This window comes from Ranitomeya imitator, chromosome 2, assembly GCF_032444005.1.
Source record: "Ranitomeya imitator isolate aRanImi1 chromosome 2, aRanImi1.pri, whole genome shotgun sequence".
Classification (NCBI taxonomy): Eukaryota; Metazoa; Chordata; class Amphibia; order Anura; family Dendrobatidae; genus Ranitomeya; species Ranitomeya imitator.
In genome coordinates, this window is record NC_091283.1 from 638,563,485 (window position 1) to 638,585,011 (window position 21,527).

At 47.4% G+C, this 21,527-nt stretch overlaps 1 protein-coding gene across 1 annotated transcript in view; it reads right to left on the minus strand.

Annotated features, from left to right (window-relative positions):
• Positions 1–16,256, minus strand: part of LOC138665342 (gastrula zinc finger protein XlCGF53.1-like) — a 72,504-nt gene extending 56,248 nt beyond the window's left edge. The window contains exon 1 of the mRNA XM_069752734.1: positions 16,215–16,256. The gene's annotated coding sequence lies outside the window, so the exon portion shown is untranslated. The remainder of the gene's footprint in view (positions 1–16,214) is intronic.
• Between the last annotated feature and the right edge of the window lie 5,271 nt (positions 16,257–21,527).

Genomic DNA, 21,527 nt, shown 5'->3' on the forward strand with positions numbered 1-21,527 from the left:
CACGTTCCTTAAAATGGAGGGGCGACATCGATAGTATGCGGTGGGTGTAATCTGAGGAGGGGAGCAGGACGAACCCTTTCTGAGAAATAAACAGGTCTGGGAGAGGCTCCTCGACACAGGGCTACCACCCCAGAGAGATCAGACTGTCCTTGGGGTTCCCCACCTCCTATGTGGGAGCAAGCGATGGTGCAAGTGACACAGGGGGTTGTTGCCCATTTCTACATGTTGGGCTCTCCGGCAGTACCCGAAGCATGGTCACTTAAAGCCCAGGCACCTGGGAATTGAGCTCCAGGAAGCAGGTGGAGCCAGTCCCCCCAGCCTCCCGAGAAAGGATAATAAATAGTGGACACCTGAAGAGGATTACTGTATTACCCTCCTTATCATTTTCTCCTGACTTTACGTTTGTGTAAAGCTTTTATAAGTGTAGGAGTAAATTAACTACACTTTCAAAATATTTGAATGAGGCCCACAAGTTGTTGCCTTCAAGGGTCTATGGATGACTCTCCTTATAACTTTTTGTGGATTTGCACTGTGTGCAAAGCCTCTGAGTGTAGGAGTACCACAGCTACACTTTGTTCACAATAACTGAATGAGGTACTACAGTTGGTGCCTTCGAGGGTGTATGGCTAACCCTGCTTGTCATTTTTGGCAGGCTTTGCACTGCACGTATTTGAACATAATGTGTATAAGGCCCTGCTTTATTGTTAATACAGGGTGTATCTAAGTCCCTCTTCCATCTAATTTTTGGCAACTGTTGCTTTCTTCATAAATTACACTGAAATTTCCCAAACAAATGTATTCAAAAATTCAATTTTGGTTTACTTATCATATTTTGCGGTTTGTAAGACTCACCGAATTATAAGACGCACCACAAATTTTGAGGAGAAAATAAGAAAAAAACCTTTTTACTAAAATGGTGGTACTTCTTACAATTCATGTGTCTTATTGTTTACCAGGGGTGGTGAATGAGGTGAAGCGGGGTCGCTGCTGGCAGAGGCAGGAGTGGGGTGGTGCTGCGGACCCCAGACTGGGAGAAAGGGGTGTGCGGATGTGCGATGCTGCGGGTGTTCGGTGGTACAGGGGCTCCACTGACATTTTGTGAAAGCCCAGAGTCCCCGTACTTCCATGGTTTACTTTGCAGTGGACTCCAGGGAAAATGGCTGCCGGGGGCGGCGCATGAGCAGATGGAGATCTTGGCGCGGAGATCTCATCTCCCAAGATCTTGGTGTCGAGATCTCTATCTATGCCTGCTCTGCCCCAGCAGCCAATTACCCAGAGTCCACTGCAATGTAAACCATGGAAGTGTGGGGGTCCCGGGCTTTCACAATGTCGGCGGGGCCCCCTGCACCACCAAACACCCGCAGTGTCGCACCTGTCACACCTGCTCATCCCAGCTTGCGGCCTGCAGCTACGCACCACTCTTGCCTCCTCCAGCAGCGACCCTGGGACCCAGCTCCACTGCAGCTGGTAAGGTATTTTCAAATTATAAGATGCACCCCCATTTTTCCCCACAAATAATCCCAAAAAAATATGGTACTTTTTTTTTCTTAATCCTTTTTAAATTTTGCCTTATATACAAGTCATTATACAGGAAAGAATGTTTCTTAACTTTTTTTTTCCTGTAAACTAAAATTTCTCATCGATTTTGAATGTTTTATTGTCGGTGACAGTTCATTTTCCTACGCTGCCGAGTTCACCACGGGTCAGGCTGAGAGGCTGCGCTGACATCACTGATGCTGACGCCAGCAGCTTCTCATTCATTCCTCAGTGGTTTACAGCCAGGACGGTAGCATTAGCACCCGCTCCCGGTTGTAAACTATATATCCCCCAGATATGGATTACGCCGTGGGACTGACTGTATGCCGGACAAGTATGGGTATATTGTTAGTTTTTTTTATTTATTACAGGAGATCGAGTGCATCATTTGGATTGGCAGAAGAATAATGATGGCAAAAAACTGTGTGTTCATTTCATTAAAATACTTTATTCTGCGTGTTTATTTAACCCTTTTACAAACTTTAGGATTAGTAATGGATGTTATTGACACCTCTCCATTACTAAGCCAGGCTTAATACCACCTTACAATACAATATATATATATTAATTAGTTTTCCTCCAATTATCTGACTAGGCTTCCAATATCTTTTTTAGAATGTTGAGCCTGAAATTGGATCCCAAATTCTAGATGTGGTCTCATAAGTGATTTTATACAGGGGTAACAATACATTTGGATCACAGGATTTTATCTCTTTTTATACACCCTAAAATCTTGTTTGCTTTTGCGGCTGCTGCTTGACATGGAGTACTGCTGCTCAGCTTACTTGTAACCAGAATACCCAAGTCCTTCTCCTGTTCTGTAGCCCCGTGTACACTATATGCAGCAATAGGATTACTCCATCCTAGGTGCATTACCAGTTCAGTCTCCCCTGTGTTACTACGATACACTGTTAGGATGCTCATCCTCCATGGTGTCCGTACCATTATAATGAGACCAGCCCATATTACTATTAGAAGACCAGTGACGAAGCTGAAGTTGGTTTCTTATTCGTTGGTTTCTTATTCGGCAATTGTTTCTTTTCTGTTTGTTATAGGTTTAACAACAAAAAATAATCATCACGATAATAAAAGACAATGCAGTGAGGTGCCCTAATGTGAATACACTTAAAAACGGCTACAAAAACAATAAAACTGGCACAAAAATGGGCATCAAAGTGGGCACCAAAGAGCGCTCAAGAAAGGGTTAAATGCCTTTGGGCCACTGATCTCACACTGCAGCTATATAGAACAGGGCGCCCCACATCAAAACCAGTTTTTTCCAGCCTGGCCCAAATGGGTTCTGGGCATCAGAACTGGCATCAAAGTGGGCAGACAGTCAATTTTGGACATTTGAATAAGTGATGTTTTTAAGGGGCTAAATGCCTTTGGGCCACTGATCTGACACTTACAATACACAGAAAGTGATGCCCTGCATCAAACCCAGATCCCTCCAGCCTGGCCCAAATGGGTTCTGGGCACTAAAACTGGCAGAGTGGGCAAACAGCCCATTTTCACAGATTTGAATAAGTAACTGATGTTTTTAAGGGGTTAAATGCCTTTGGGCCACTGATACGACACATAAAATTCACAGACAGTGATGCCCTGCATCAAACGCAGGTCCCTCCAGCCTGGCCCAAATGGGTTCTGTGCACCAGAACTGGCATCAAAGTGGGCAAACAGCTCATTTCCACAGATTTGAATAAGTAACTGATGTTTTTAAGGGGTTAAATGCCTTTGGGCCACTGATACGACACTTAAAATACACAGACAGTGATGCCCTGCATCAAACCCAGGTCCCTTCAGCCTGGCCCAAATGGGTTCTGGGCACCAGAACTGGCATCAAAGTGGGCAAACAGCCCATTTTCACAGATTTGAATAAGTAACTGATGTTTTTAAGGGGTTAAATGCCTTTGGGCCACTGATATGACACGTAAAATACACAGACAGTGATGCCCTGCATCAAATGCAGGTCCCTCCAGCCTGGCCCAAATGGGTTCTGTGCACCAGAACTGGCATCAAAGTGGGCAAACAGCCCATTTCCACAGATTTGAATAAGTAACTGATGTTTTTAAGGGGTTAAATGCCTTTGGGCCACTGATATGACACTTAAAATACACAGACAGTGATGCCTTGCATCAAACCCAGGTCCCTTCAGCCTGGCACAAATGGGTTCTGGGCACCAGAACTGGCATCAAAGTGTGCAAACAGCCCATTTTCACAGATTTGAATAAGTAACTGATGTTTTTAAGGGGTTAAATGCCTTTGGGCCACTGATACGACGATTAAAATACACAGACAGTGATGCCCTGCATCAAACCCAGGTCCCTTCAGCCTGGCTCAAATGGGTTCTGGGCACCAGAACTGGCATCAAAGTGGGCAAACAGCCCATTTTCACAGATTTGAATAAGTAACTGATGTTTTTAAGGGGTTAAATGCCTTTGGGCCACTGATATGACACTTACAATACACAGAAAGTGACGCCCTGCATCAAACCCATGACCCGTCAGCCTGGCCCAAATGGGTTCTGGGCACCAGAACTGGCATCAAAGTGGGCAAACAGCCCATTTTCTCAGATTTGAATAAGTAACTGATGTTTTTAAGGGGTTAAATGCCTTTGGGCCACTGATACGACACTTAAAATTCACAGAAAGTGATGCCCTGCATCAAACCCAGGTCCCTTCAGCCTTGCCTAAATGGGTTCTGGACACCAGAACTGGCATCAAAGTGGGCAAACAGCCCATTTTCACATATTTGAATAAGTAACTGATGTTTTTAAGGGGTTAAATGCCTTTGGGCCACTGATCTGACACTTAAAATTCACAGACAGTGATGCCCTGCATCAAACCCAGGTCCCTCCAGCCTGGGCCAAATGGGTTCTGGGCACCAGAACTGGCATCAAAGTGGGCAAACAGCCCATTTCCACAGATTTGAATAAGTAACTGATGTTTTTAATGGGTTAAATGCCTTTGGATCACTGATACGACACTTAAAATACACAGAAAGTGATGCCCTGCATCAAACCCAGGTCCCTTCAGCCTGGCCCAAATGGGTTCTGGGCACCAGAACTGGCATTCACGTGGGCAAACAGCCCATTTTCACAGATTTGAATAAGTAACTGATGTTTTTAAGGGGTTAAATGCCTTTGGGCCACTGATACCACAGTGCATACATATCGAACATGGAGCCTCACATCAAAAACAAGTCCCTCCAGCCTGGCCCAAATGGATTCTGGGCACCAGATCTGGCATCAAAGTGGGCAAACGTCCCTTTTTTACAGATATCAATAAGTAACTGATGTTTTTAAGGGGTTAAATGCCTTCGAGCCACTGATACCACAGTGCATATGTCAGGAAATAGGAAGAAGTCCTGATTACTTCAATTACATATACAGCGCTCTGAGCTGCAACTTCCTCTGCCTGCCAGCACAAGGCTGGAATTCTAAGCCACTCTTTCTCCCTCCCCCGCTATACAGCCGTAATGTACGATGAGCCTGCCAGCGTCATTGAAGAACTTATATGGCCCTGTGCTGCTGTCACGATAATGCCAAAAATTGTCATATTGTGAGTGTAGTTTAAGAAGGACATGGCTAACTACACACACACACACACACTCACAATGCAGCTGCGACCCCTTGCTCTTCCCCCCACTCAGTTTCACTCCTACCCGAAACAAAGCCTATGATAGAGACTGGGCTAGCTGATACTAATGGTGGGCAGGGTGTGGCTTTAAACTGCAGGTGACCAATGCGGCAAAGCCACCCGTTGTCCCTCCCCTCTCACTCAGGAATGCCTTTGTCTGAGACCTTGGAATAAGTAAAGAACTATCCGATCAGTGCATATCATTAAACAGCCCTTTAGTGATGTCACAAGCTCAGAAGTATAAGTCACTATAGTCTTAGACCAGCCATCAGTCTTGGCCGGGAAGCGATCTAACACAGCTTGGCAAAGCTGTTCCATGCATCTGGATGTATTTATCCTCCTAAGGCTACTTTCACACTAGCGTCGTTTTAGCTACGTCGCAATGCGTCGTTTAGGAGAAAAAACGCATTCTGCAAAGTTGTCCGCAGGATGCGTTTTTTCCCCATAGACTAACATTACCGACGTATTGCCACACGTCGCAACCGTCGTGTTGTGGCGGACCGCCGGCACAAAAAAACGTTCAATGTAACTTTTTTTTTGCGTTTTGTCCGCCATTTTCGGCCGTGCATTCGCGGCCGAAGCTCCACCCCCTCCTCCCCGCAACTCACAATGGGGCAGCGGATGCGTGGAAAAAATGCATCCGCTGCCCCCGTTGTGCGGCGCTTCCACAGCATGCGTCGGTACCTAGGCCCGACGCTCTGCGACGGGCCAAGCCCAACGCTTATGTGAAAGTAGCCTAAGCCACAGGCCAGCCAAGATGATACCATGACATAACCTGTAAGTTCTTTTTTCAACGTTAATCCTTTTTTATTTTGTAATCTGTAATGTACCGTATTTTCCGGCATATACGATAACTTTTTAACCCCTGCAAAGCATCTCAAAAGTCGGGGGTCGTGCAGGGAGCGGTCCTGTATGGTTCCCAGGATCTAAAGGAGAGGAGACTCTCCTTCACGCCCTGGGATCCATATTCATGTAAAAAAAGAATAAAAATAAAAAATATGGGATATACTTACCCTTCGACGGCCCGCGGCTCTCATCGGTGCAAGGGCCGGCCTCCGATCCTAAGGATGCATTGAGCGAAGGACCTTTGGTGACGTCACGGTCACGCGACCGCGACGTCATCAAAGGTCCTTCGTTAAATGCATCCTTAGGAACGGAGGTCGCCGCTTGCGCCGCTGAGAGCCGCGGGCCGTCAGAGGGTAAGTATATACCATATTTTTTATTTTTATTCTTTTTTTACATAAATATGGATCCCAGGGCCTGAAGGAGAGTCTCCTCTCCTCCAGACCCTGGGAACCATCCGCACCGCACATGCTGTATAAGATGACTGGGCGTATAAGATGACCCTCGTCTTATATGGCGAATATATCCCAAACTCCATATTTTATATGGAAAAGTTGGGGGTCATCTTATATTCCCAGTCGTCTTATACACCAGAAAATACAGCATATATGAATTGTCTGCTTTCTAATATCTTTTTATACTTTGTAAACACTGCCTAATTTTTCATGGAGTAAAATATTTAATTGCTAGCTTGTCTCTTCTGCTCTATAATGAACTGTGTCCTCTGAAGTGAATTGCGCTACTGATTTGGGTTGGCTCCGGACCCGTTAATTGGAGTTGGTGGCAGCATACTTTGTTCTGTGCGATTGGGAATCTTTGCAGCGATGGCAACGTTGATAATTATTGTTCCCGCCTGTGTGGGAGTAGTTATATCGCCCTCGCTGCAGTGTGCCCAATAGCCAGTACATAGCAGGCAGCCTTCCTGGCAACTAATTACCCTAGGTGCAGTACCTAGTCTGACCTGAGGGTAAAGGGGCGCCAGAGAGCTGCAAGTTCCAAACCGGAACTGGGAAGTGGAATATAGGTTAATCCCCTTCAGAAGGAACCAGGGGCAACCAAACAACCCCGGTTCATGACCAATTGGTGTGAGTAGTGGGAACGATAAAGATATCCTCCCTGGGATCCCTATGGCTGTGAGGGGGCCTTCCAGGCATTGAAAACAGCCCTGTGCAACTCTCCCGTGTTAAAAGCAGTCGACAGCAGTCGACCGTTCTTGGTGCAGACCGTCGCCAGCGAGTTTGGCCTCGGTGCTGTGCTCAGCCAGGTCGACTCAGGGAACCAAGAGCACCCCATGTTGTACCTGAGCCGGAAGCTTCTGTCGAGGGAAGTGGCCTATTCCACCATCGAGAAGGAGTGCTGGGCCATAGTCTGGGCCCTGCAACGTTTGCAGGCCTATCTGTATGGTCGCACCTTTACTATGGTGAACGACCACAACCCTCTGCACTGGCTAAAAGCCATGTGTGGAACCAACGGAAGGTTGCTACTCTGGGGCCCTGCCCTCCATCAGTACAACTTTCCAGTCAAACACAAAACGGGCAGGGAGCATGACAATGCAGACGGGTTGTCCCGCCGGGGCAAACGTGCTGAGGTGCGCATGGAGGAGTACTGCGAGGTTCTGCCTCCGTAAGGCAGTCAAAAAGGGGGAGGTGTCAGGAAATAGGAAGAAGTTCTGATTACGGCAATTACACATACAGAGTTCTCAGCTGCAGTTTCCTGTGCCTGCCAGCAGAAGGCTGGAATTCTAAGCCTGCAAGCTACTCCCTCCGCCCTGCTATATAGTTGTAATGTGAGACCAGGAATGTTTATGCCTCTGTGCTGTGACAAACAAGTCTCCCTACACTCCTCATTCCCCTCTTCCGCCTGTCACTAGCTAAAACCGGTAAAGCAAGCATGGGATTCTATTGTTCTTTTAAAGGTTATGTATATTGGCACCGATCACAGCTGTAGATATAAGGATTATATATTCTGAATGTCCATCGAGAGATCTATAGCTCACGGAAATCGCTAGGAGCTAAACACAATGAGTGCAAGGAGCGGGTTCCTCTGTAAGCGAGTTATGTAACTATGCCATGTTTACACTTAAAGGAATCCCCCCTATGGGATGCACATCCAGATCATTGTGTATTTCATATAGGAGGTTCTTACAGCGAGCTTTGAATAAAAATGGTTGCCAGAACTCTAAGAAAAGGGGAGGATTCAGCCTCTAAGCGAGGTCAGCACAGGGGGAGTGCCTTGGTTATAGGCTGGTAAATAAGTGAGTGAAGCAGCAGTCTTCCTTTTTTTTGTCCTGGGTCTAGCTGAGAGACAGGGGTGTGATGCATCTGGAATTATGCTCGCCATTCCTCCACAGCACACGGTCAGCCATGAGATGAAATGACATAACGAAATGTAAGTGTTTTTCAACTTTAATCCCATTTTATTTGCAATTGTACTGTACATACAATATTTGTCTTCTTTATAATATCTATTTATATTTCTGTCACGGATAACAGGGAGGATACCTTTATCATCCCCACCACTCACACCAATTTGTCATGAACCGGGGTTGTTTCGTTGCCCAGTTCATTCTGAAGGAGTTTTATCTATATCCCACTTCCCAGTTCCAGTTTGGAACGTGCAGTTCTCTGGCGCCCCCCTTACCCTCAGGTCAAACAGGGTACTGCACCTAGGGTAATTAGTCGCCAGAAAGGCTGCCTGCTATGTACTGGCTATTGGGCACACTGCAGCGAGGGCGATATAACTACTCCCACACAGGCGGGAACAATAATTATCAACGCTGCCATCGCTGCAAAGATTCCCAATCGCACAGAACAAAGTATGCTGCCACCAACTTCAATTAACGGGTCCGGAGTCAACCCAAATCAGTAGCGCAATTCACTTCAGAGGACACAGTTCGTTATAGAGCAGAAGAGACAAGCTAGCAATTAAATATTTTACTCCATGAAAAATTAGGCAGTGTTTACAAATTATAAAAAGATATTAGAAAGGAGACAATTCATATATACCGTATTTTCTTGTGTATAAGACGAATGGGCATATAAGACGACCCCCAACTTTTCTAAATAAAATATGGAGTTTGGGATATATTCGCCATATAAGACGGGGGACATCTTATACGCCCAGTCATCTTATACGGCATGTGCGGTGCGGATAGTTCCCAGGGTCTGGAGGAGAGGAGACTCTCCTTCAGGCCCTGGGATCCATATTCATGTAAAAAAAAGAATAAAAATAAAAATATGGTATATACTTGCCCTCCGACGGCCCGCGGCTCTCAGCGGCGCATGAGGCGGCCTCCATTCCTAAGGATGCATTGAACGAAGGACCTTTGATGACGTCGCGGTCGCGTGACAGGTCGGGTGACCGTGACGTCACCGAACGTCCTTCGATCAATGCATCCTTAGGATTGGAGGCTGGCCCTTGCACCGATGAGAGCCGCGGGCCTTCGAAGGGTAAGTGTATCCCATATTTTTTATTTTTATTCATTTTTTTTACATGAATATGGATCCCAGGGCCTGAAGGAGAGTCTTCTCTCCTTTAGATCCTGGGAACCATACAGGACCGCTCCCTGCACATGCCGTACCTGGCATATAAGACGACCCCTGACTTTTGAGATGCTTTGCAGGGGTTAAAAAGTCGTCTTATACGCCGGAAAATACGGTACATTACAGATTACAAAATAAAAAAGGATTAACGTTGAAAAGAGAACTTACAGGTTATGTCATGGTATAATCTTGGCTGGCCTGTGGCTTAGGCTACCTTCACATTAGCATCAGGCTCGGCCCGTCGCAGAGCGTCGGGCCCAGGTACCGACGCATGCTGTGGAAGCGCCGCACAACGGGGGCAGCAGATGCATTTTTTCCACGCATCCGCTGCCCCATTGTGAGTTGCAAGAGGAGGGGGCGGAGCTTCAGCCGCGAATGCATGGCCGAAAATGGCGGACGCAACGCACAAAAAAGTTACATTGAACGTTTTTTGTGCCGGCGGTCCGCCACAACACGGCGCAACCGTCGCAAGACGGTTGTGACGTGTGGCAATACGTCTGTAATGTTAGTCTATGGGGAAAAAACGCATCATGCAGACAACTTTATCATCTTGGCTGGCCTGTGGCTTAGGAGGATAAATACATCCAGATGCATGGAACAGCTTTGCCAAGCTGTGTTAGATCGCTTCCCGGCCAAGACTGAAGGCTGGTCTAAGAGTATAGTGACTTATACTTCTGAGCTTGTGACATCACTAAAGGGCTGGTTAATGATATGCACTGATCAAATAGTTCTTTACCTTATTCCAAGGTCTCAGACAAAGGCATTCCTGAGTGAGAGGGGAGGGACAACGGGTGGCTTTGCCAGATTGGTCACCTGCAGTTTAAAGCCACACCCTGCCCACCATTAGTATCAGCTTGCCCAGTCTCTATCATAGGCTTTGTTTCGGGTAGGAGTGAAACTGAGTGGGGGGAAGAGCAAGGGGTCGCAGCTGCATTGTGAGTGTGTGTGTGTGTGTAGTTAGCCATGTCCTTCTTAAACTACACTCACAATATGACAATTTTTGGCATTATCGTGACAGCAGCACAGGGCCATATAAGTTCTTCAATGACGCTGGCAGGCTCGTCTTACATTACAGCTGTATAGAGGGGGGAGGGAGAAAGAGTGGCTTAGAATTCCAGCCTTGTGTGGGCAGGCAGAGGAAATTGCAGCTCAGAGCGCTGTATATGTAATTGAAGTAATCAGGACTTATTCCTATTTCCTGACATATGCACTGTGGTATCAGTGGCTCGAAGGCATTTAACCCCTTAAAAACATCAGTTACTTATTCAAATCTGTGAAAAAGGGCCGTTTGCCCATTTTGATACCAGATCTGATGCCCAGAACCCATTTGGGCCAGGCTGAAGGGACCTGGGTTTGATGCAGGGCATCACTGTCTGTGTATTTTAAGTGTCGTATCAGTGGCCCAAAGGCATTTAACCCCTTAAAAATATCAGTTACTTATTCAAATCTGTGAAAATGGGCTGTTTGCCCACTTTGATGCCAGTTCTGGTGCCCAGAACCCATTTGGGCCAGGCTGGAGGGACCTGGGTTTGATGCAGGGCATCACTGTCTGTGAATTTTAAGTGTTGTATTAGAGGCCTAAAGGCATTTCACCCCTTAAAAACATCAGTTACTTATTCAAATCTGTGAAAATGGGCTGTTTGCCCACTTCGATGCCAGTTCTGGTGCCCAGAACCCATTTGGGCCAGGCTGAAGGGATCTGGGTTTGATGCAGGGCATGACTTTCTGTGTATTGTAAGTGTCATATAAGTGGCCCAAAGGCATTTAACCCCTTAAAAACATCAGTTACTTATTCAAATCTGTGAAAATGGGCTGTTTGCCCACTTTGATGCCAGTTCTGGTGCCCAGAACCCATTTGGGCCAGGCTGAAGGGACCTGGGTTTGATGCAAGGCATAACTGTCTGTGTATTTCAAGTGTCGTATCAGTGGCCCAAAGGCATTTAACCCCTTAAAAACATCAGTTACTTATTCAAATCTGTGGAAATGGGCTGTTTGCCCACTTTGATGCCAGTTCTGGTGCCCAGAACCCATTTGGGCCAGGCTGAAGGGACCTGGGTTTGATGCAGGGCATCACTTTCTGTGTATTTTAAGTGTCGTATCAGTGGCCCAAAGGCATTTAACCCCTTAAAAACATCAGTTACTTATTCAAATCTGTGGAAATGGGCTGTTTGCCCACTTTGATGCCAGTTCTGGTGCCCAGAACCCATTTGGGCCAGGCTGGAGGGACCTGGGTTTGATGCAAGGCATCACTTTCTGTGAATTTTAAGTGTTGTATCAGTGGCCCAAAGGCATTTAACCCCTTAAAAACATCAGTTACTTATTCAAATCTGTGAAAAAGGGCCGTTTGCCCATTTTGATACCAGATCTGATGCCCAGAACCCATTTGGGCCAGGCTGAAGGGACCTGGGTTTGATGCAGGGCATCACTGTCTGTGAATTTTAAGTGTTGTATTAGAGGCCTAAAGGCATTTCACCCCTTAAAAACATCAGTTACTTATTCAAATCTGTGAAAATGGGCTGTTTGCCCACTTTGATGCCAGTTCTGGTGCCCAGAACCCATTTGGGCCAGGCTGGAGGGACCTGGGTTTGATGCAGGGCATCACTGTCTGTGAATTTTAAGTGTTGTATTAGAGGCCTAAAGGCATTTCACCCCTTAAAAACATCAGTTACTTATTCAAATCTGTGAAAATGGGCTGTTTGCCCACTTCGATGCCAGTTCTGGTGCCCAGAACCCATTTGGGCCAGGCTGAAGGGATCTGGGTTTGATGCAGGGCATGACTTTCTGTGTATTGTAAGTGTCATATAAGTGGCCCAAAGGCATTTAACCCCTTAAAAACATCAGTTACTTATTCAAATCTGTGAAAATGGGCTGTTTGCCCACTTTGATGCCAGTTCTGGTGCCCAGAACCCATTTGGGCCAGGCTGAAGGGACCTGGGTTTGATGCAAGGCATAACTGTCTGTGTATTTCAAGTGTCGTATCAGTGGCCCAAAGGCATTTAACCCCTTAAAAACATCAGTTACTTATTCAAATCTGTGGAAATGGGCTGTTTGCCCACTTTGATGCCAGTTCTGGTGCCCAGAACCCATTTGGGCCAGGCTGAAGGGACCTGGGTTTGATGCAGGGCATCACTTTCTGTGTATTTTAAGTGTTGTATCAGTGACCCAAAGGCATTTAACCCCTTAAAAACATCAGTTACTTATTCAAATCTGTGAAAATGGGCTGTTTGCCCACTTTGATGCCAGTTCTGGTGCCCAGAACCCATTTGGGCCAGGCTGGAGGGATCTGGGTTTGATGCAGGGCATCACTTTCTGTGTATTGTAAGTGTCATATAAGTGGCCCAAAGGCATTTAACCCCTTAAAAACATCAGTTACTTATTCAAATCTGTGGAAATGGGCTGTATGCCCACTTTGATGCCAGTTCTGGTGCCCAGAACCCATTTGGGCCAGGCTGAAGGGACCTGGGTTAGATGCAGGGCATCACTTTCTGTGTATTTTAAGTGTCGTATCAGTGGCCCAAAGGCATTTAACCCCTTAAAAACATCAGTTACTTATTCAAATCTGTGAAAATGGGCTGTTTGCCCACTTTGATGCCAGTTCTGGTGCCCAGAACCCATTTGGGTCAGGCTGGAGGGATCTGGGTTTGATGCAGGGCATCACTTTCTGTGTATTGTAAGTGTCATATAAGTGGCCCAAAGGCATTTAACCCCTTAAAAACATCAGTTACTTATTCAAATCTGTGAAAATGGGCTGTTTGCCCACTTCGATGCCAGTTCTGGTGCCCAGAACCCATTTGGGCCAGGCTGAAGGGATCTGGGTTTGATGCAGGGCATGACTTTCTGTGTATTGTAAGTGTCATATAAGTGGCCCAAAGGCATTTAACCCCTTAAAAACATCAGTTACTTATTCAAATCTGTGAAAATGGGCTGTTTGCCCACTTTGATGCCAGTTCTGGTGCCCAGAACCCATTTGGGCCAGGCTGAAGGGACCTGGGTTTGATGCAAGGCATAACTGTCTGTGTATTTCAAGTGTCGTATCAGTGGCCCAAAGGCATTTAACCCCTTAAAAACATCAGTTACTTATTCAAATCTGTGGAAATGGGCTGTTTGCCCACTTTGATGCCAGTTCTGGTGCCCAGAACCCATTTGGGCCAGGCTGAAGGGACCTGGGTTTGATGCAGGGCATCACTTTCTGTGTATTTTAAGTGTTGTATCAGTGACCCAAAGGCATTTAACCCCTTAAAAACATCAGTTACTTATTCAAATCTGTGAAAATGGGCTGTTTGCCCACTTTGATGCCAGTTCTGGTGCCCAGAACCCATTTGGGCCAGGCTGGAGGGATCTGGGTTTGATGCAGGGCATCACTTTCTGTGTATTGTAAGTGTCATATAAGTGGCCCAAAGGCATTTAACCCCTTAAAAACATCAGTTACTTATTCAAATCTGTGGAAATGGGCTGTATGCCCACTTTGATGCCAGTTCTGGTGCCCAGAACCCATTTGGGCCAGGCTGAAGGGACCTGGGTTAGATGCAGGGCATCACTTTCTGTGTATTTTAAGTGTCGTATCAGTGGCCCAAAGGCATTTAACCCCTTAAAAACATCAGTTACTTATTCAAATCTGTGAAAATGGGCTGTTTGCCCACTTTGATGCCAGTTCTGGTGCCCAGAACCCATTTGGGTCAGGCTGGAGGGATCTGGGTTTGATGCAGGGCATCACTTTCTGTGTATTGTAAGTGTCATATAAGTGGCCCAAAGGCATTTAACCCCTTAAAAACATCAGTTACTTATTCAAATCTGTGAAAATGGGCTGTTTGCCCACTTCGATGCCAGTTCTGGTGCCCAGAACCCATTTGGGCCAGGCTGAAGGGATCTGGGTTTGATGCAGGGCATGACTTTCTGTGTATTGTAAGTGTCATATAAGTGGCCCAAAGGCATTTAACCCCTTAAAAACATCAGTTACTTATTCAAATCTGTGAAAATGGGCTGTTTGCCCACTTTGATGCCAGTTCTGGTGCCCAGAACCCATTTGGGCCAGGCTGAAGGGACCTGGGTTTGATGCAAGGCATAACTGTCTGTGTATTTCAAGTGTCGTATCAGTGGCCCAAAGGCATTTAACCCCTTAAAAACATCAGTTACTTATTCAAATCTGTGGAAATGGGCTGTTTGCCCACTTTGATGCCAGTTCTGGTGCCCAGAACCCATTTGGGCCAGGCTGAAGGGACCTGGGTTTGATGCAGGGCATCACTTTCTGTGTATTTTAAGTGTTGTATCAGTGACCCAAAGGCATTTAACCCCTTAAAAACATCAGTTACTTATTCAAATCTGTGAAAATGGGCTGTTTGCCCACTTTGATGCCAGTTCTGGTGCCCAGAACCCATTTGGGCCAGGCTGGAGGGATCTGGGTTTGATGCAGGGCATCACTTTCTGTGTATTGTAAGTGTCATATAAGTGGCCCAAAGGCATTTAACCCCTTAAAAACATCAGTTACTTATTCAAATCTGTGGAAATGGGCTGTATGCCCACTTTGATGCCAGTTCTGGTGCCCAGAACCCATTTGGGCCAGGCTGAAGGGACCTGGGTTAGATGCAGGGCATCACTTTCTGTGTATTTTAAGTGTCGTATCAGTGGCCCAAAGGCATTTAACCCCTTAAAAACATCAGTTACTTATTCAAATCTGTGAAAATGGGCTGTTTGCCCACTTTGATGCCAGTTCTGGTGCCCAGAACCCATTTGGGTCAGGCTGGAGGGATCTGGGTTTGATGCAGGGCATCACTTTCTGTGTATTGTAAGTGTCATATAAGTGGCCCAAAGGCATTTAACCCCTTAAAAACATCAGTTACTTATTCAAATCTGTGGAAATGGGCTGTTTGCCCACTTTGATGCCAGTTCTGGTGCCCAGAACCCATTTGGGCCAGGCTGAAGGGACCTGGGTTAGATGCAGGGCATCACTTTCTGTGTATCTTAAGTGTCGTATCAGTGGCCCAAAGGCATTTAACCCCTTAAAAACATCAGTTACTTATTCAAATCTGTGGAAATGGGCTGTCTGCCCACTTTGATGCCAGTTCTGATGCCCAGAACCCATTTGGGCCAGGCTGGAAAAAACTGGTTTTGATGTGGGGCGCCCTGTTCTATATAGCTGCAGTGTGAGATCAGTGGCCCAAAGGCATTTAACCCTTTCTTCACTTCTCTTTGGTGCCCACTTTGATGCCCATTTTTGTGCCAGTTTTATTGTTTTTGTAGCCGTTTTTAAGTGTATTCACATCAGGGCACCTCGCTGCATTGTCTTTTATTATCGTGATTATTTTTTGTTGTTAAACCTATAACAAACAGAAAAGAAACAATTGCCGAATAAGAAACCGACGAATAAGAAACCAACTTCAGCCTCGTAGACCAGTGTCACCTCCTCCATGTTACTATTATAAGATGCGCGTATCCTCCTTGCCCATGTTACTACCATTACAGTAGGGTCCGAGTCATCTCTTCCATGTATTTCACATATTATGACATGGGTGATAACAGTGTTTAGGAGTCACTTTCTCCAGGTGATTTCCCAGCATGCTCTGCTGTCCCCTCCCTGCAGATCCCTGCTCCCTCATGCATGGGTTACAATCATCATTACGCCATGTATAATAACAGTGATTAGATTTCGATACCTGACCTGGAAATGCTTCCAGACCCAGCAGCAGCTCTGCAGCCCCCACTTCCTGCCCATGTGATCATATGGAGCCAAGCCATGCCCCTCCTTCTCTACACCAGGCAGGGGTCCTGCTCAGTGACTGCATTAACTCCTCCACTGCTGAGCTGCAGTCCACTGATTCAGGGGGCAGATATATCATTGGTGCCACCTGTGCAGCTGGCCATGGGCCCCATGGGGAAGGGACCCTTATACTGCCCTTGCACAGGGGCCTCCTCAATTTCTGCCAAGCAGAGCACAGCTTTCTAGCCCTTCTAGAAATGTAATGCTGATTTCTGAGCAGCATGAAGGGTGACTATTTACAGGCTGCACTGCCAGCATGGTGCACAGTCACCAAAAGTGACTGCATGGTGCACATGCCAAAAGCAAACACATTTTACCTCAGATTACAGCATTTCTCACCATGTTTTGGAATCATATTTATTTTACACTTATGTTATTAAAAGGATTGTCCACTACTATGAACCATTTTGTTCTCCCATATTTCATCTTTTTTTTTTTCCATTTTTTATACGTGCTTCTAATTGCGGAATTTAGGAATCTGGTGCACATGGGAAGGTTTACATACCTCTCGTGGCAGTAGCGTAGCTACCGGAGGGGCAGAGGGCTGCGGCGCCCCGGGCCCAGCGCTCTGAGGGGGCCCACTCGGAGCTACACTACTGTAACCATACAGTTACATTCTGCGGCAGAGCAGGGAGAATCAATCTCCCTGCTCTGTCGCTATGGGGCCCCTGAGCAGGTGGGGGGCCCGGTGCCAGCAGTGGGCCCCCCGCCGTCATCGCATGGTGAGCGGCAACTAGCCGATACAGCTCACCGCATTGAGGGAAGGAGTGCTGCGCTGTGCTCCTTCCCCCATCATCCCCCTGTCAGCGTCTGACGTCACTCGCAGACGGCGACACTGACAAGGGGCGCGGTGACATCACCGCCCTGCGCCCGCTGTCAGGACAAGAACGGGAGCAGGGAGCGCTGCTGGAACAAGGAGGAAGAGAGGTGAGTATTGTGGTTTTTTTTTTTTTTATGGGGGCTGCCTAAGGCTACGTTCATATTTGCGTTGTGCGCCGCTGCGTCTGCGACGCAACGCACAACGCAAATAAAAACGCACGCAAAAACGCTGCGTTTTGCGACGCATGGGTCGTTTTTTGCCGAAATTTAGACGCAAAAAAAATGCAACTTGTTGCGTTTTCTTTGCCCGACGCTTGTGGCAAAAACAACGCATGCCTCGCACAACGCAGCACAACACATGTCCATGCGTCCCCCATGTTAAATATAGGGGCACATGACGCATGCGTCGCCGCTGCGTTTCCCGACGCTGCGTCGGGAAACGCTAATGTGAATGTAGCCTAATACACTAAAGGATCTGACTATGGGGGGGGGGGGCTGCTGCCTAATACACTACAGGATCTGACTATGGGGGGCTGCTGCCTAATACACTACAGGATCTCCCTAATACACTACAGGATCTGACTATGGGGGGGGCTGCTGCTTAATACACTACAGGATCTGACTATGTGGGGGCTGCTGCCTAATACACTACAGGATCTGACTATGGGGGGTGCTGCCTAATACACTACAGGATCTGACTATGGGGGGCTGCTGCCTAATACACTATAGGATCTGACTATGGGGGACTGCTGCCTAATACACTACAGGATCTGACTATGGGGGGCTGCTGCCTAATACACTACAGGATCTGACTATGGGGGGGCGCTGCCTTATACCACAGGGTCTGCCTATAGGGGTACTGCCTTATACTACAGGGTCTGCCTATAGGGGTACTGTCTTGTACTATATTGAGGACTATCTGACACATTATACTATATGGAGGTTATCTATGGGGCCATCATACAGTGTGGGGATTACAGTGAAGGGGCCATTATACAGTGTTGGAGCCATCAAACAGTTTGGAGTCTACTAAGGGGTCAGTATACTGTGTGGGTGGTACTATACAGTGAGGGAGCATCATGCTGTGTATAGGGGAGCTGTACAGGGGGAGACTCGGGACATTATTAAGTGTAAAGTGGGCACTTAGTGTCGGGTTACTGTGACTATCAAAGGGGCACACAGGACAATATTACTTTCTAGGGGGCAAAATATGGGCAGTGTTTTCTAGGGCACTGGCACCTGGCATTACTATATTATAGAGGGGTGCTTTAGAATTTACACAGCAGGTGCAGTAATAGGGACACATACAGCAGCGGCTCAGTATTGGGGTATCAGGTGCAGTAATAGGGACACATACGGCAGCAGCGGCTCAGTATTGGGATATCAGATGCAGTAATAGGGACACATACGGCAGCGGCGGCTCAGTATTGGGGTATCAGGTGCAGTAATAGGGACACATACGGCAGCGGCGGCTCTGTATTGGGGTATCAGGTGCAGTAATTGGGACACATGCAGCAGCAGCTCAGTATTGGGGTATCAGGTGCAGTAATAGGGACACATACTGCGGCAGCGGCTCGGTATTGGGGTATCAGGTGCAGTAATAGGGACACATACGGCAGCAGCGGCTCAGTATTGAGGTATCAGGTGCAGTAATAAGGACTCACATGGCAGCAGTGGCTCAGTATTGGGGTATCAGGTGCAGTAATAAGGACACATACAGCAGCAGCGACTCAGTATTGAGGTATCAGGTGCAGTAATAAGGACTCACATGGCAGCAGTGGCTCAGTATTGGGGTATCAGGTGCAGTAATAGGGACACATACGGCAGCAGCATCTCAGTATTGGGGTATCAGGGGCAGTAATAGGGACACATACGGCAGCAGCGGCTCAGTATTGAGGTATCAGGTGCAGTAATAGGGACACATACGGCAGCAGCATCTCAGTATTGGGGTATCAGGGGCAGTAATAGGGACACATACGGCAGCAGCGGCTCAGTATTGGGGTATCAGGTGCAGTAATAGGGACACATATGGCAGCAGCATCTCAGTATTGGGGTATCAGGGGCAGTAATAGGGACACATACGGCAGCAGCGGCTCAGTATTGGGGTATCAGGGGCAGTAATAGGGACACATACGGCAGCAGCGGCTCAGTATTGAGGTATCAGGTGCAGTAATAGGGACACATACGGCAGCAGCGGCTCAGTATTGGGGTATCAGGTGCAGTAATAGGGACACATATGGCAGCAGCGGCTCAGTATTGGGGTATCAGGTGCAGTAATAGGGACACATATGGCAGCAGCATCTCAGTATTGGGGTATCAGGGGCAGTAATAGGGACACATACGGCAGCAGCATCTCAGTATTGAGGTATCAGGTGCAGTAATAGGGACACATACGGCAGCAGTGGCTCAGTATTGGGGTATCAGGTGCAGTAATAGGGACACGTACGGCAGCAGCGGCTCAGTATTGAGGTATCAGGTGCATTAATAGGGACACATACGGCAGCAGCGGCTCAGTATTGAGGTATCAGGTGCAGTAATAGGGACACATACGGCAGCAGCGGCTCAGTATTGGGGTATCAGGTGCAGTAATAGGGACACATACGGCAGCAGCGGCTCAGTATTGAGGTATCAGGTGCAGTAATAGGGACACATACGGCAGCAGTGGCTCAGTATTGGGGTATCAGGTGCAGTAATAGGGACACATATGGCAGCAGCGGCTCAGTATTGGGGTATCAGGGGCAGTAATAGGGACACATACGGCAGCAGCGGCTCAGTATTGGGGTATCAGGGGCAGTAATAGGGACACATACGGCAGCAGTGGCTCAGTATTGGGGTATCAGGGGCAGTAATAGGGACACATACGGCAGCAGCGGCTCAGTATTGGGGTATCAGCAGGATGAGGAGTTTGTGCAGGCTGGGAATAGATGATGATGGGGCTGGAATGTGAGAAGTGAAATGTGTCTTTGTTGTATTCTCTGCAGACGAGTCCTGGCTGGAAGAAGTTGTCATGTCGGTCTGGGCCAGATGAATAAGACGGGAAAAGTGAACAACTCCATCAGAAAGAACGTCAGCGGTAAGACATTATCTGTAACTGCTGTGACCTCTTATATGTTCTGTAGGACTGTATTTACCACTGACCGTATGGTGGTAATATCTATGTTGATTCTCCTCCACTATTAGGGCACGTCACCGAATTGTAATCAAGGTTACCTGGTTAGGGGCCCACTCAGAAGCTTCGCTCCCCCTGAACCAAAACCCTAGCTACGCCTCTGTCTCGTGGAGGTTTTTTTTTCACAATGTCACTGCTAAATCCATCAGTTTCAGCCTGTATCTCTCATGTACCTCCCTACCACAGACGACCTGCACCTTACATGTACCTCCATTACACACAAATCTTCCATTCTACACTCCACATTTACCCCCTATTTCACACACACACAGCCTGCATGTGCTATTTATCAGACAGGCTGCACCACCAAATACCTCACACACAACCTGTGCTCTCATGTACCCATCTATCACACACAGTCTACACCTCGCATGGGCCATTTATCAGACATATAGGTACATGATGGTGCAGCCTATTGCGCACACACACAGCCTGTGCTCCCATGTATTCCTGTATTACACACAGGCTGCAACCCCACATGTTCTCTCACACACATATGTGTACTCCTCTAACATACACAACCTGCACCCCTATGTTTCCCTCTATCACACACCACTTGGACCTTAATATTCCCCTCTGACACACACAGCCTGCACCCATGTACCCCTCTATGACACAGCCTGTGCCTCATGTACCCTTTATCTCACACAGCTTGCACCTCCATGTACCCCTCTGACACACAATCTGCACCCATGTACCCCTCTGACACAGCCTGCACCCCACGTACCCTTTATCACACAGCTTGCACCTCCATGTACCCCTCTGACACACAATCTGCACCCATGTACTACTCTGACACAGCCTGCACCCCTCTATGACACACAGCCTGCACCCATGTACCCCTCTATGACACACACCACACGGCCTGCACCTTGTACCGCTCTCTGACACAACCTGCACCCCATGTACCCCTCTCTGACACAGACAGCCTGCACTCCATGAACCCCTCTGACACAGCCTGCACCCCATGTACCCTTTAACTCACACAGCTTGCACCTCCATGTACCCCTCTGACACACAGCCTGCACTCATATATACCCCTCTATGACACACACATACCCCAAGTATTCTTTTCCAGCTCTTTTTCTTCCATGTGGTTGTTACCTACTGAGAAAATGGTGGCTTAGAAAGGAGTTGCTACTGTGAGAAATGCTGTCACATGACATTGGTATTGTCGACCTCCGTGCAATAAGTGCCTGCCCATGGGTCTCCGACCCTTCCCCCCA